Source organism: Lontra canadensis, unplaced genomic scaffold (assembly GCF_010015895.1).
Source record: "Lontra canadensis isolate GAN:19392208 unplaced genomic scaffold, GSC_riverotter_1.0 scaffold33, whole genome shotgun sequence".
Taxonomy (NCBI): Eukaryota; Metazoa; Chordata; class Mammalia; order Carnivora; family Mustelidae; genus Lontra; species Lontra canadensis.
The window spans coordinates 6,831,049-6,845,447 of NW_022631027.1; the positions used below are offsets into that span (position 1 = coordinate 6,831,049).

Below are 14,399 nucleotides of genomic sequence, written 5' to 3' on the forward strand. Positions count from 1 at the left end.
ACAGAGATCACAAGTAGGCAGAGAGGCAGGCAGAGAGAGAGAGAGAGAGAAGGAAGCAGGCTCTCCACTGCGAGCTCAATCCCAGGACCCTGGGATCATGACCTGAGCCAAAGGCAGAGGCTTTAACCCACTGAACCACCCAGGCGCCCCTGAAAAATGATTTTTAAAACTTGAATATATTTATAAAGAAAACTTTCCCCATTTTCAGTGGGCACTTCACCTATTCTCCTCTCTGTACTTTGTGTTTGTTTCCCTTGATTTGTCTTTTTTTTTTTTTTTAAGATTTTATTTATTTGTCAGAGAGAGAGGGAAAGAGAGCGAGCACAGGCAGACAGAATGGCAGGCAGAGGCAGAGAGAGAAGCAGGCTCCCCGCCGAGCAAGGAGCCCGATGTGGGACTCGATCCCAGGACGCTGGGATCATGACCTGAGCTGAAGGCAGCCGCTTAACCAACTGAGCCACCCAGGCGTCCCCCTTGATTTGTCTTTGAATGAATAAACTTTCCATCTCCTGATATGATATACAGATAGTACAAATAGAAGATATGACTAGGGATCCAACAGTCCTTTTATATAGACTTCCGCGTATTTCTCTATTCTTCGAGCTCACCTGACCTCTGTCTTTTCAGTCTGGTGCTGCCAATTCTTCAGTCTTTTGGGGTTCTGTGGGACAAATGGGTTGCTTCTTAACATTCTTTTCTGCTGGGTGCTTAAGTTTAATCTTCCCCATTTTACCAGTGTTTATTATTCTTTCAGCTGCATTCCATTTTCCTATATTGTGGTTTGGAGTTTCGTGTATACTTTAGTATGATTGAAGATGGAGTGTGTTTTTGTTTTTTTTTGTTTTGTTTTGTTTTGAGTATGTTTTTGTTTTAAGTTTTTCTTTTCTGTTTGTTTTAGCATGAGAAGGAACAGAGAATCTTCACTTTGCTCTTTTATTATAGTAAAGTTCTCATCCTGTTTCTCTTCTCATTTCTATCCAGGGCTTCAAATACCTTCACTATTTTCCTGACTTCAAGTCTTTACTTCCAAACCTGATTTTCTTTCTGAGCTGTGCATCTTTTTATCCAGCTACTTCCTAGATTTCCTGATTAGTCTCCCCCAGATATTTGCCAGTTTTATCAGTCTTTTCAGTAGACCAAGTTTTAGTGCCATTGGTTTTCTCTGTTGTATGCTTTTCTTTCATTGATGTTTTTTCCTTTTACTTCTCTCCTCCTGCCCCCTTCAACATGAGATGGATACTTAATTTATTAACTTTAATTCTTTTTTTTTTTCCTTTTCTTTCTTTTCCCCCTGGGATCTGTGCTCCAGGTTTTATATCCAACTGATGAGATAAAAATGACATCTAGGATTTTTCTTATTTCAATCCCTGGTGTGACCCTGTATTTATTACTACAGTGCCCCTTCCCCTTTTTTTTCATTTTTAAAATTGAGTTATAATTGACACATAACATTATTTAGTTTCAGGTATACAATATCGTGATTAGATATTTGTATAAATTGCAAAGTAATCACCACCATGAGTTTAGTTACCATCTTTCACCATACATAGTTAAAATATTTTTTCCCTTGTGATAGAGAACTTTTATGATTTATTCTTAGCAACTTTCAAGTATGCAGTACAGTATTACTAACTATAGTCACTATGGTGTACATTATATCCCTGTGACTTACTTATTTTATAAGTGTGTATTTTTTCTTTCACCCATTTAACCCATTCCTGTTCCTTGCCTCTGGCAACCACTACTCTGTTTTCTTTATGAGCTTTGGTTTTTTTATTGTAGTTTTATTAGATTCCACATATAGTTGAGATTATGTGGTATTTGTCTTTTTCTGTCTGACTTATTTTACCTGGTGTAATGCCCTCAAAGTCTATCCATGTAGTCACAGGTAGCAAGAATGTTGTTTTTTAATGGCTAAATAATATTCCAGTGTGTGTGTGTGTGTGTGTGTGTGTGTGTCTGCACACACACAAACACATTAAATTGTCTTTATCCATTTATCCATTGATGGACACCTAGGTTGTTTCTATGTCTTGGTTATTGTAAATAATGCTGCAGTGAACGTGGGGATATATGTATCTGTAGTTAGTGTTTCTGTTTTCTTTAGATGAATATTCAGAAGTGGAATTGCTGGATTGTATGGTATCTTTTTTTTTTTTTTAAGACTTTATTTATTTGGCAACAAAAGAATATCAGCAGTGGGGGAGTGCCAGCGGGAGAGGGAGAAGCAGCAGCATCCATCACCACCCCCCCGCCCCCGGCCCAGGTAGTCCAACAAGGGGCTTGATCCCAGGACCGTGGGATCATGACCTGAAGGCAGACGCTTAACCAACTGAGCCACCCAGGCGCTCCGTATGGTAGTTCTATTTTTAATTTTTTGAGGAACCTCCATACTGTTTTCCATAGTGGCTGCACCAATTTAAATTCCCAGCAGCAGTACACAAAATTTGCCTTTCTCCACATCCTTGCCAGTGCTTGTTACTTCTTGTCTTTTTGATAATAGCCATTTTGACAGGTGTAAGGTGGTATCTCATTGTGGTTTTGATTTGCATTTCTGATTATTAGCGATATCGAGCATCTTTTTATCTACCTGTTGGCTGTCTGTATATTGTTGGAGAAATGTCAGTTCAGATCTTCTCATTTCCTTTTTCTTGTTGTTTTGTTTTTATTTTTAAAGATCTTATTTATGTATTTTGAGAGAGAGAGAATGAGAGAGAGAGTGAGTGAGATGGGGGAAGGTCAGAGGAAGAAGCAGACTCTGCTGAGCAGGGAGCCTGATGTGGGACTCATTCCTGGACTCCAGGATCATGACCCGAGCCAAAGGCAGTTGCTTAATCAACTGAGCCACCCAGGCGCCCCTTTCTCCTCATTTCTTAATCAAGATCTTGTTTTTGTTGTTATTGAGTTGTATGAATTTTTAACATTTTTAAAAAAGATTTTATTTATTTGAGAGAGCAGAGCAAGAGAGAGGATGAGCTGGGGAGAAGGGCAGAGAGACAGTGAGAAGTCGGCTCCCTGCTGAGCAGAGAGCCCGAGGCGGGAGGCGGGCTCGATCCAGGATCCTAGGATCTTGGGAATCATGAATCTGCTGTTGTTTAACCTACTGAGCCATCCAGGCACCCCCATATTTTGGTTATTAACCCCTTATCAAGTACGTGATTTGAAAATATTTTCTCCCATTCAGTAGTTGCCTTTTCTTTTTGTTGATGGTTTCTTTTGCTGTGCAGAGCTTAGTTTTGATATAGTTCTACTTGTTTATTTTTGCTTTTGTTGCCTTTGCTTTTGGTGTCAAATCCAAAAAAATTGTCACTAAGAGTGATATCAAAGAGCTTACTTCCTATTTTTTCTTCTGGAAGTTTCATAGTTTCAGGTGTTATGTTCATATATTTAACCCATTTTTAAGTTAATTTTTGTGAATGGTAAAAGATAGTGGTCCAAATCCATTTTTTTTATGGGGCTCTCCAGTTTTTCCAGTACCATTTATTGAAGAGACTGTCTTTCCCCCATGATATATTCTTGATTCCTTTGTCTTAAATTAGTTGACCAAATATGTGTGGGTTTATTTCTGAGCTCTGTTCTGTTCATTGACATATGTGTCTCTTTTTTATACTAGTACTATACTGTTTTGATTACTATGGTTTTGTAATACAGTTTGAAGTCAGAAAGTGTAATGTCTCAAACTTTCTTCTTCTTTTTCTTTTCTTTTTATTTTTTTAAACTTTTTTTTTTTTTAAGATTTTATTCATCTGTTTGACAGAGATCACAAGTAGGCAGAGAGGCAGGTGGTGGGGGGTGGGGGGGTGGGAAGGAAGCAGGCTCCCTGCTGAGCAGAGAGCCGGATGTGGGGCTTGATCCCAGAACCCTGGGATCGAGACCTGAGCCAAAAGGCAGAGGCTTTAACCCACTGAGCCACCCAGGAGTTCCTGTTCTTTTTCTTAAGATTGCTTTGGCTGCTTGGGCTTTTTGTGGTTCCAAACATGTTTTAGGATTGTTCTTTTTATGTGAAAAATGCTATTGGAATTTTGGTAGGGGTTGTATTGAATGTGTATGTAGATTGCTTTGGGTAGTATGGATATTCTAACAGTATTCTTCTGGTCTATGTGTATGAACTGTCTTTATTTATTTCTGTCTTTTTCACTTGCCTTCATTGATGCCTTACAGTTTTTATAGTGTACAGGTATTTCACCTCTTTGATTAAATTTATTCCTGGGATTTTTTTTTGGGGGGGTGCAGTTGTAAAGAATTGTTAATTTTTCTTTCTGATAGTTTGTTGTTAGTGTATAGAAATACAGCAGATTTTCATATATTAACTTTGTATCCTGCACCTTTCCTGAATTCATTTATTAGTCCTAACAGTTTTTTGGTGGAGTCCTAGGGATTTTCTGTGTATAATATGTCATCTGCAAATGGTGCCATGTTTACTTCTTCCTTTCTAATTTTGATGCCATTTCTTTCTTTGGCCTAATTGCTGCAGTTATTGCTTCCAATACTGTGTTGAAGAAGATAGGTGAAAGACGGCATCCTTGTCTTGTTCCTGATCTCAGAGGAAAAGTTTTCTCTCTTTCATAGTGCTGAGTATGATGTTTGTCATATATGGTCTTTATTATGTTAAGGTAGGTGTGTTCCTTCTGTACTCACTTTGTGAGAGTTTTATTATAAATGTTGACTTTTGTCAAATGCTTTTTCTGCATCTGTTGTATTATATGATTTTGTCCCCTTTTTGTTACTGTGGTGTATCACATTGATTTTTGTGGCTGTTGAAGCATCCTGTATCTGTGGAATAAATCCCACATAATCTTGGTGTATGATTCTTTTAATGTATTATTGAATTCAGTTTACTAGTATTTTGTTAAGGAATGTTTTATCAGTGTTCATCAAGAATATTATCGTGTAATTTTCTTTGTTGTGACATCCCTGTCTGGTTTTAGTATCAGGGTAATACTGACCTTGTAAATGAGTTGGAAGTGTTGTCTTTTCTCTGTTTTTTTGGAAAAGTTTGAGATTTTTCTTTGAATGTAGGATTAACCAGTGAAGATGTCTGGTTTTGGACTTTTGTTTTTTGGCACTTTTTGGATTACTGATTTAATCTCCTTACTGGTTATTCGTATGTTTAGATTTTCTGTTTCTTCAGGATTCAGTTTTGGTAGGTTGTATATTTCTAGGCATTTATTTCTTTTAGGTTGTCCAGTTTATTGGTTTATAATTGTTTATAGTAATCCTCTGTATTTCTGTGGTGTCAGTTTTAATGTCTTCTTTTTTTGTTTCTGATTTTATTTTATGATTTTTATGGTGTTTTTTATTGACCTATAGTTGACACACAGTATAATAGTTTTGGGTATACAGCAGTGATTCCACAACTCTACATTATACTCTGCTCACCACAAGTGTAGCTGTCACTCACTGTATACTCCTATTATAATATCACTGACTGTATTCCCTATTCTGTACCTTTTATCTTTGTGGCTTATTCATTTCTTAGTAAATACCTCTACTCAAGTACCAGATTTTTCATCATCAATGCTGAGTGTTAGATGGGATAAATGGGAATATCATCAAACTACTTAGGGAAAGTATTTTCAACATCAAATTCTGTATCCAGGAAACAGTCCATTGTGAGTTTAGGACTAAGATAAGTTTAGATACATAAAGGCTCAGAATAAGCAATTCCAGGAAAAATAAAAAGTGAATAAGAAATGTTTGTTTAATGAGAGTGTGCCATTTAGTTTTGCAGTGATTAATATTTACAGTTTGGATTATTTAAAGCACATTATTGATTTGATGAAATTAGTTCAGTAAGATTGTAGAGGTGGGAGTTGTTATGATTATGATTTTTATAATAAGTCAGATGTGAAATAGATCAGTTAAAAAGAGAAATATAAGCACATGCACATTATTTAGAACTATGGAGGTGCCTCCCAGAATAAATAGCTGAAAAGAGTTGAGAAAGCATCAGCCTCTGGAGAGCAGTATTGAAATGTGGGAAGGGTTGGGTGGGCAGCGACTGCATTTTGTTTTTTAAACCTATCTATCTACTTGAAATTTTTTAAAAGTATGCATTGTTATGTTTTTATAATTTCTAAAACTAAGGATTAGAGTAGAGCCAGTCATTAAGCTGCCTACTTTATGATGTCTGTTCTCTTGGTCTGACCCTGGTCCCCTTTGATGTTCTACTTTCAAGGAACCCTCAACCAGAAAGAATTCTGCCAGCCCCAAGTTTCATTTTACTTGTACTTTCCTTAAGAGATAGAAGAGAGGGGCGCCTGGGTGGCTCAGTGGTTAAAGCCTCTGCCTTCGGCTCAGGTCATGATCTCAGTGTCCTGGGATCGAGTCCGCATCGGGCTCTCTGCTCAGCAGGGAGCCTGCCTCCTCCTCCTGTCTCTCTCTGCCTGCCTCTCTGCCTACTTGTGATCTGTCTGTCAAATAAATTAAAAAAAATCTTTAAAAAAAAAAAGGTTAAAATAGCAGCAGAATAGGTATTTTCTTCTCTATCATAGCAGTGCCTGTCATTTCCTGCGATTGCATACTCATTTGATTTTTTGGATTGGGGTGAGTTAGAGTGAGAGGAGTGCTCCTGTTGGGGAGGTGGGGTGGCAGTGCAAAGTGAGACTAGGTTTTCCTCCTTTTAGTTCCTTTGCTGCCAAGTGGAACTTCATGGGTTGAAGTGGCAGGGGTACTAGAGACATGGTTGTGGTGGATCAGTCATGGCTGATTGGGGAGGGAAACTCAGCAGCAGAGGGATGAAAGTTCCTACTGGGGTGATGAGTCCTATGTTGGGGAGTGGCATTTGGCTCTTTAGAGATTGCCTTTAATTAAATTACCAGAGCTACTACTGGTAATTTACTGATTAGTTATTGTGTTACCAATACATTCTGGGCACTATGCTAGGTTCTGGGGAAGGAGTGGTCCTATAAAATGGGACAGTCATTTCCCCCTCAGAATACAAAGTATTTGGGGAGTGGGGAGTAGATGAAGATAAGTAAGTAGGCAAATGGAACAGAGTGTTGGAAGTATGTTAGTGGGAGAACTAGCATATACCAAGAGAGCATCTAACCTCAAGTTGGTGGATGGGGTTGAATCAGGAAAGGAGCCTTAAGAAGGAAGGTCTAGCTGAGTCTTTCCTGTCAAAATCTTGGGCCCTGAAGATAGGGACCTTGACTCTCTTATTCACCAGGCCTAGAACAGATACTCATTAAATATTTATTGAAAGAAAAATAATTAACCTGAAAGTGAGTTGAATTTCTTCCTATTTCCTCTGCTACTTATTGAGAAATTAAACTATATCAAGTCCTTAACCCATGTTTTTTAATATTGGTCTCATAATAGTTCTCAGAGATTGTTGCAGACATGAAGTTAACAGTCTGTGGTCTCCCATATAATATTCAGATAGTTTTCTTGTTAGCTGGGGGATTAAATTGGGGAAGAAAAAAGACCACATACTATTTGAATTATGCATCTAATTCCCAAGTTCTTGAATTAGGGTCTTATTTATTGTGGGAGTAGTAAACTGAGAAAGTAGCTAGTTGAACTCCTGGTCTTCCATTTGGTTTCGAGGGAGGAAACTTTTTCCAGGCAATCTCTCTCAAGATGGACATCAGTAGCAGTGAAGAAAAAAGTTCTCTAAGTAGTAGTATTATGGATAGAATTGTATATAGATCAATAGATAGATAGAAGTATTCTTTATGTGTATGTTGTCGAATAGTTAAAGCGTTGTGACCATTCTGGAAATACGATTTGACTTCTGCTACTTTGTTAATCTGTATTGTATGGTATGAGGAGCTGATATAATTGAGTCAGATCTTATTAACAGAAAGAAGTACACTACAGCATCACAATTCTCTGGTCAGGACATGTCCAGTTTCCCCAGTTCTCAGTCAGATCTCCTACTCTCACTTACCAGTTGTCTTAATATACCCACTTGAAAATATTTAATATATGTCATGGTAAAATATTTGGTATTATATATGCATGTTTTCAGTTTGCATAAATGATAATTGTGTGATAAATTTCATTTTGCTTTCAACAACACATTTGCAGCATTTTTCCATGTTGTATGTATGTTCTGCTTCCAAGATCATAACAATATTCTTTTTTTTTCTGTTTAAAAAGCATCTTCCTTTTTTTAAAATTCAATTACCCAACATAGAGTATATCACTAGTTTCAGATGTAGAGTTCAATAGTTCATCAGCTGTCATAACAATATTCTGTATTTTCTAGTTATGCTTAAAGTTTTACATTTATTTTTGTCTTTAATCCATCTGTAATGCAGCTTTTTGTGAATTGTGAATTAAGAGTATAGCTTCTCCTCCATTTAAGTGAATCATTTTCCCCAATACTGTTTACTAAATAATAATGTCCTTTCTGTACTGATTTGTGGTGTTACTTTTATCATATATCTACTTCCCTTAAATGAAACTTTTGGAGATACCTATTCTGTTGTAATAATCTTATTGTCTGTTCCTTACCTGTACAGAACAGTTTTTCTCTGGAATATGTCACAGTATTTGGTAGGTTGAATCTTCCTCTCTTTGTTCTTTCTTTTAGAAGTAGACTTAACTATATGGATTTTTAGTTTAGTTTAGTTTTGTTTTATAAATTTAATAAAACGTTTGACCTCAAAAAATCCTGCTTCAATTAATTGGAACCGCCCTGTATTTATACACTAAAGATTATCTGCCAAATAGAGTGAAATTTAACTTTAACTCCATTTGGGAGAAGACACTGTTAACATCATGTAAAATGAAAAGGTATGGACTGGAGATTTAATGGGCGTTGGGAAGACCACGAGCACCCTACATAACCTAACAATGGCGATTAGGAGTACACAGTTTAAGAAAAGGGCATGCAAACCAACTCCTTTATTTGTTTTGGTTTTCCGTTTAAATTTTTTCTAGTATGGCTTCTTAAATAGGCAAGGCAGCCTGGATGCAAGATGAGAGATACTGAACACCAAGTACTAATCCCCCTATCAAAAAGTCTTTGTCATGGCACTTTTATAGTGTATGAGCTGGGAAAATTATTTCTAACGTGTAACAAAGTATTCTTATTCATAATATGTAAAGTGCTCTTAAGTCATTATGAAAAAGATGAACATTTTTTAAAAAAAAAGGCAGAGAATATCTTCTGTTTCCAGAAGACATACAAATTAACAAAGGAAAAAAACCTCTAATAATAATAGAACTGTAGATAGAAATGTACTGTGTGTGTGTATGTGTGTGTGTGTGTGTGTTGTCTGTCAAATAATAAAAGGGTAAATACTGCTGGTGAAGTATTGGGCCTTCAGGTGCTGTTCTGGTAGTGTCAGTGAAACTACTTTTTTAGAGATTCACTTGACATTGTCAGTTAAAATATATACATAATGTAGGTTGGGGAATGGGGTGTTGAAATAGTATTAGCTATGAAATGGTAATTGAAACTGGATGGTGAATACCTGATGGTTTTTTTATACTTGTTTAGTTTGCTTTTGCATGTTTTAATTTTCTACAGCAAAAAGGAAAAATGTATATATTTTTTGTTATAGTAATTATTCTTTATGAATTTATCTCATGTAGTACCAGGAATACTTAAAAAAAAATTAAATGGAAAAGGATGAGCTTTTTTTGGTTGTAATAGTAAAAGAATGGAAACATACTAAATGTTCCTCAGTTGGGTAGTAGTTGGAAAGTAGCTTTGCATTTGAAGAAAGGATTATCTTACATACTTTTGTTTTATACTTGTGTAGATGGATATTACATTGTCCAAGATACATTATTATATGAAGAAGTTAGAGAACAGTATATGTAATATTCCACTCTTTAAATTAAAACATTTTATGTGAATTATGTCTGTGTATGTGGTATATACAAAAGAAAAGTCAGGAGATTAACAGTTCTTTTGTGGAAGAAAGTATGATGGGGAATTTTCACTTTTCACTCTTTCTGTATTATTTTACTATCTTATGTTTACCTTTAATCAGAAGGGAAATAATAAATTCTAAAATTAGAAAAACTAATTTGGCTTCTAATAAAGGTCACATTCTAGAGAGGAGGGAAGTAATCAGTGACAGTAATGGGAGAAATTACCTTGGAAGGGGATAAATATACAGTGTTTATCTTGGTTATGTTTGAGTTATGCTATTACGGGTCATTTGCTTTATTTTTTGGTAAAGTTTCTTTGGACGGAAATTTTTAAAAGGATAATACTGTTTATAAATACCCATTAATGCAGTTTTATATATGATTTATATTCTTCATGTTTATGTGAATAAAGATTGGTATGTATTTGTTGTAGGTGAATTAGAGTCTATTGTTTATTCGGAACAAAACAGACTATTTGTACATGCAGTCATTTTTAGAATTAATTTCACTCTTTAAATATAGATTTTTCTTGAATTGAGCTTGAAGTTTATAAGTTCCATATAACCTTTCTGCCTTTTATGTATCATGCCCTATGCAGAGCATTGAGGATACAGCTGTGAATAAGAGTAAGACAGATGTCTGGGAGGTTGGGGGGAGGGATAGGATGGCTGGGTTATGGACATTGGGGAGGGTATGTGCTATGGTAAGTGCTGTGAATTGTGTAAGACCGATGATTCACAGACCTATACCCCTGAGGCAAATAATACATTGTATGTTAATTAAAAAAGAAAAAAGAGTAAGACAGACAATCCTGTTTTGGGTGAAGTGTTTGGGTGAGGGAATGGTATGTGTGTTGCTATGGGCTGAAGAGTAAATGGGAAAGACTATAGTAATAGAGTTAAGAGTGTATAAATTTCCTCCAAAGGTTTGGCTGTGAATGGGAGGAAAGAAATAGGAGTGGTGAAAGGGAGCAGGGAGCACGGAATTTTAGTTTTCTCTTTTTTCTCAAAGATCCTTACAACATTTTAAGAGAGTAAGATGGGAGGCTGTCATGAAAAAGAGAATTTGTTGAAGCAATAGCATAGCATACAAAACCAATCTAGGAATGTTTTCAGTTTTGATTTTTGTACATTTTCCAGTCTAGATTTGGAAGGTTCTAGTCAGTAGCCACCTTGGCATTCTGTTGAAGTCATTTTTCACCTATAATTAATTATGTTGCTTAGGTTTTGGTTAGTTTCTTTAAGGAACGCAAAATCCCTCAAGTGAAATTTATAGTTTTCCAGAAAGTGCTTGCTGATAGAATCATTTTAATGTTGTGATGAAGGCATTCTAAGAATGCATTCTAACCTTCTAAGAAGATTCTTAGAAAGAAGGTCCTTAGCCTGGCATTGAACACTCCTGTTGGTAAAGTTAATGGTAGATTCATTCTCCATTTTTACTTCTCTCTAGCACTCATCTTGTCAGACTTTTTTTTAAAAGATTTTATTTATTTATTTGACAGACAGAGATCATAAGCAGGCAGAGAGGCAGGCAGAGAGAGATAGAGAGGGGGAAGCAGGCTCCCCGCCGAGCAGAGGGCCGGACATGGGGCTCGATCCCAGGACCCTGGGACCATGACCTGAGCGGAAGGCAGAGGCTTTAACCCACTGAGCCACCCAGGCGCCCCTCTTGTCAGACTTTTAACCCCTGATCCTACTAAATGCCTTTTCATTACAGCTGTCCATGGCAGACACATTCCCTTTATTTAGATATATGGCAACATATGTTCTCCTAGAGCATGGTTCCCACAGTGTGATCCATGAATCCTTGTAGGAGTCTGAAAGGTCAGAATTATTTTCATAATACTTAGATGTTATTTGTCTTTCTCATTGTGTCGATGTCTGTACAGAGTGCATGAAAATGATGTTTGGTCAAACTGCTGTGCACCTTAGCATGAAACAAGGCAGTATTCTTCATTGTTGAGCACTCATAGTAAAAAAACAAACCAACCCAAACCCCACCAAAATGCATGCATATACAGAAAACCCTCTTTCATGTAAGAACATTCCTGATGAAACACTGAAAATTGTTTTTACCTAATTTTGAGTTCATATATTTTTAAAAATTTTTATTTTTTTATTTGAGGGAGAGAGCATGAGCAGGGGAGGGACAGAGGAAGACACAGCCTCCTGGGCAGGGAGCCTGGACAGTTGCTTAACTGACTGAGCCATCCAGGCGCCCCTGAGTTTTAATAATGTCATGTGTGATGAAATATTAAGTATAGATAGGATATTTGTCATTGTTTTTAGTAACAGCTTTTTCATGGAATACCTTTTTATTTTTAAGATTTTATTTATTTGACAGAGATCACAAGTAGAGAGAGAGGCAGGCAGAGAGAGAGAGAGGGAAGCAGGCTCCCCGCTGAGCAGAGAGCCCGATGCAGGACTCGATCCCAGGACCCTGAGATCACGACCTGAGCCGAAGGCAGCAGCTTAACCCACTGAGCCACCCAGGCGCCCAGAATACCATTTTTACTTGAAACAGTGACTAAGATGGGTGTTTGCCAGATCCTTGAAGTGACATACTTCACTTGCATTTACTTTCTTACTTACCATTTTTGGTTTTCTTCATTTGTTCCTATGGGTTGATGTAACTATCTGGTATCATTTCTTTACGTGAATACAATTTTGTTCCCACCACCTCCTTTGTGCTGTTATTACCAGATATGTTATAGGCCTTATAATTCAGTTATACACATATTGTTCCATATATTTGAGTTAGAAGAAGTATGCATTTATACTGTTTTTTTATAATTACTTAATTACCTTTATCACGGTGTGTGTGTGTGTGTGTGTGTGTTGATTTATATTTCTGTTGGCTTACTGGCTTTCAACCTTATTAAGAACTTCCTTTAGTATTTCTTGTAAGGTGGCTGTGCTAGCAACAAATTCTCTCAGTTTTGTTTATCCTAGATTAATTATTTTGCTTTCATTTTTGAATGGCAGTTTTGCTGGATAATAAGATTGACAGTTTTGCTGGGTATAACGTTGATAGTTTTTTCTTTTAGCACTTTGAGTGTAGGATCTTGCTGCCTTTTGGCCTTCATTGTTTCTGATGAGAAGTTAATCTTATTGGGGTTTCCTTGTACATAATGAGTTATTTTTCTTTCTTTCAGCATTTTTACTGTGGTATTTCTGGGTATAAGTCACTTTGACATTTGTCCTACTTGGAGTTTGTTGAGCTTCTTGGATGTGTAATTAATGGTTTTCAGCAACTTCGGAAAGATAATCAATCATTATTCCTTTGGATATCTTTAAAATGTAGTATGTCTTTCATTACTAGAGAGGAGGTGGGTGGGGGGATGGGTTAAATAGATGATAGGCATTAAGGAGGGCACTTTTTGTGAAGTGGTTATTATATGTATGTGATGAAGCACTAAATTCCACACCTGAACGTAACATTATACTGTATGTTAACTAACTAAAATTGGAATGTAAATAAAAACTTGAAGAGAAAAAAATGTAGTGTGTCTTTCAAACTGAAACTCTACTACCCCTTAAACACTAACTCTGCATACTGACCTCCTCCTGGCCCTAGGCAGCCACCATTCTGCCCTGTGTGTCTATGAGTTTGATACTCTGGTTATGTCATGTAAGTGGGATTATACAATATTTATTCTTTTATTGGTCTGGTTTCTTTTGCTTAGCCTAGTATCTTCAAGGTTTATTTATGTTGAAGCTCATGTTAGAATTTCCTAGAATTTGTGTATTCTTAGGTATTGAAATTAGGTAGTCCCAATTCCTAGGTATTGAAACAATTTTTTTTCTCCCCCACTTATTTTATTTTTACTTAACTTTTATACTATCTACTTTTGAATTATTGTCTGTCTAGTTTTATACATTCCTGTGTGTTTAATTAGTAAAGCATCTTAAGTTAAGAAAATGAAACCAAACAGTGCTTTGTTACCTTTGAGAAAAAGTTGGTGGTAGTTATGCTATGCTGTTTATGGAATTACTAATATATGAATAATAATATAATTTTGGAATACATAATTTTGGGGTCTTTTGCTTAAAAAATATAAATGTTGGGGCGCCTGGGTAGCTCAGTGGGTTAAGCCGCTGCCTTTGGCTCAGGTCATGATCTCAGGGTCCTGGGATCGAGTCCTGCATCGGGCTCTCTGCTCAGCGGGGAGCCTGCTTCCCTTTCTCTCTCTGCCTGCCTCTCTGTCTACTTGTGATCTCTCTGTGTCAAATAAGTAAATAAAATCTTTAAAAATATATATATAAATGTTGTTATACCTCTCATTTGAGTATGATTTTGTACAAATGGTGTTTCTAAATTTTATTAAACTCCTAGTCTTTATATTTTAGGGACTTGAGACACATTCCCATCAGTAAACGACTTAATTCAGTGGTGGTTCACTTAAGGAGGTCATGACTACTCTTCCAATGAGTTGAATATACTCAACTACCCCAAAGTCACTGGTTAGTGTGTTTTCACTATGTGTGGCATAATTATTTTTATTCTTTTTCATGTGCTTATGAAATTGTGCCATGTAACTTCTTTTTAGTTTATCTAAACCCAGT

The 14,399-nt window shown here is 36.5% G+C and overlaps 1 protein-coding gene across 3 annotated transcripts in view; it reads left to right on the forward strand.

Moving 5' to 3' along the window:
* MTF2 (metal response element binding transcription factor 2) overlaps positions 1–14,399 on the forward strand; it is a 61,004-nt gene that overhangs the window by 19,331 nt on the left and 27,274 nt on the right. The gene's annotated exons all lie outside the window — the stretch shown is intronic.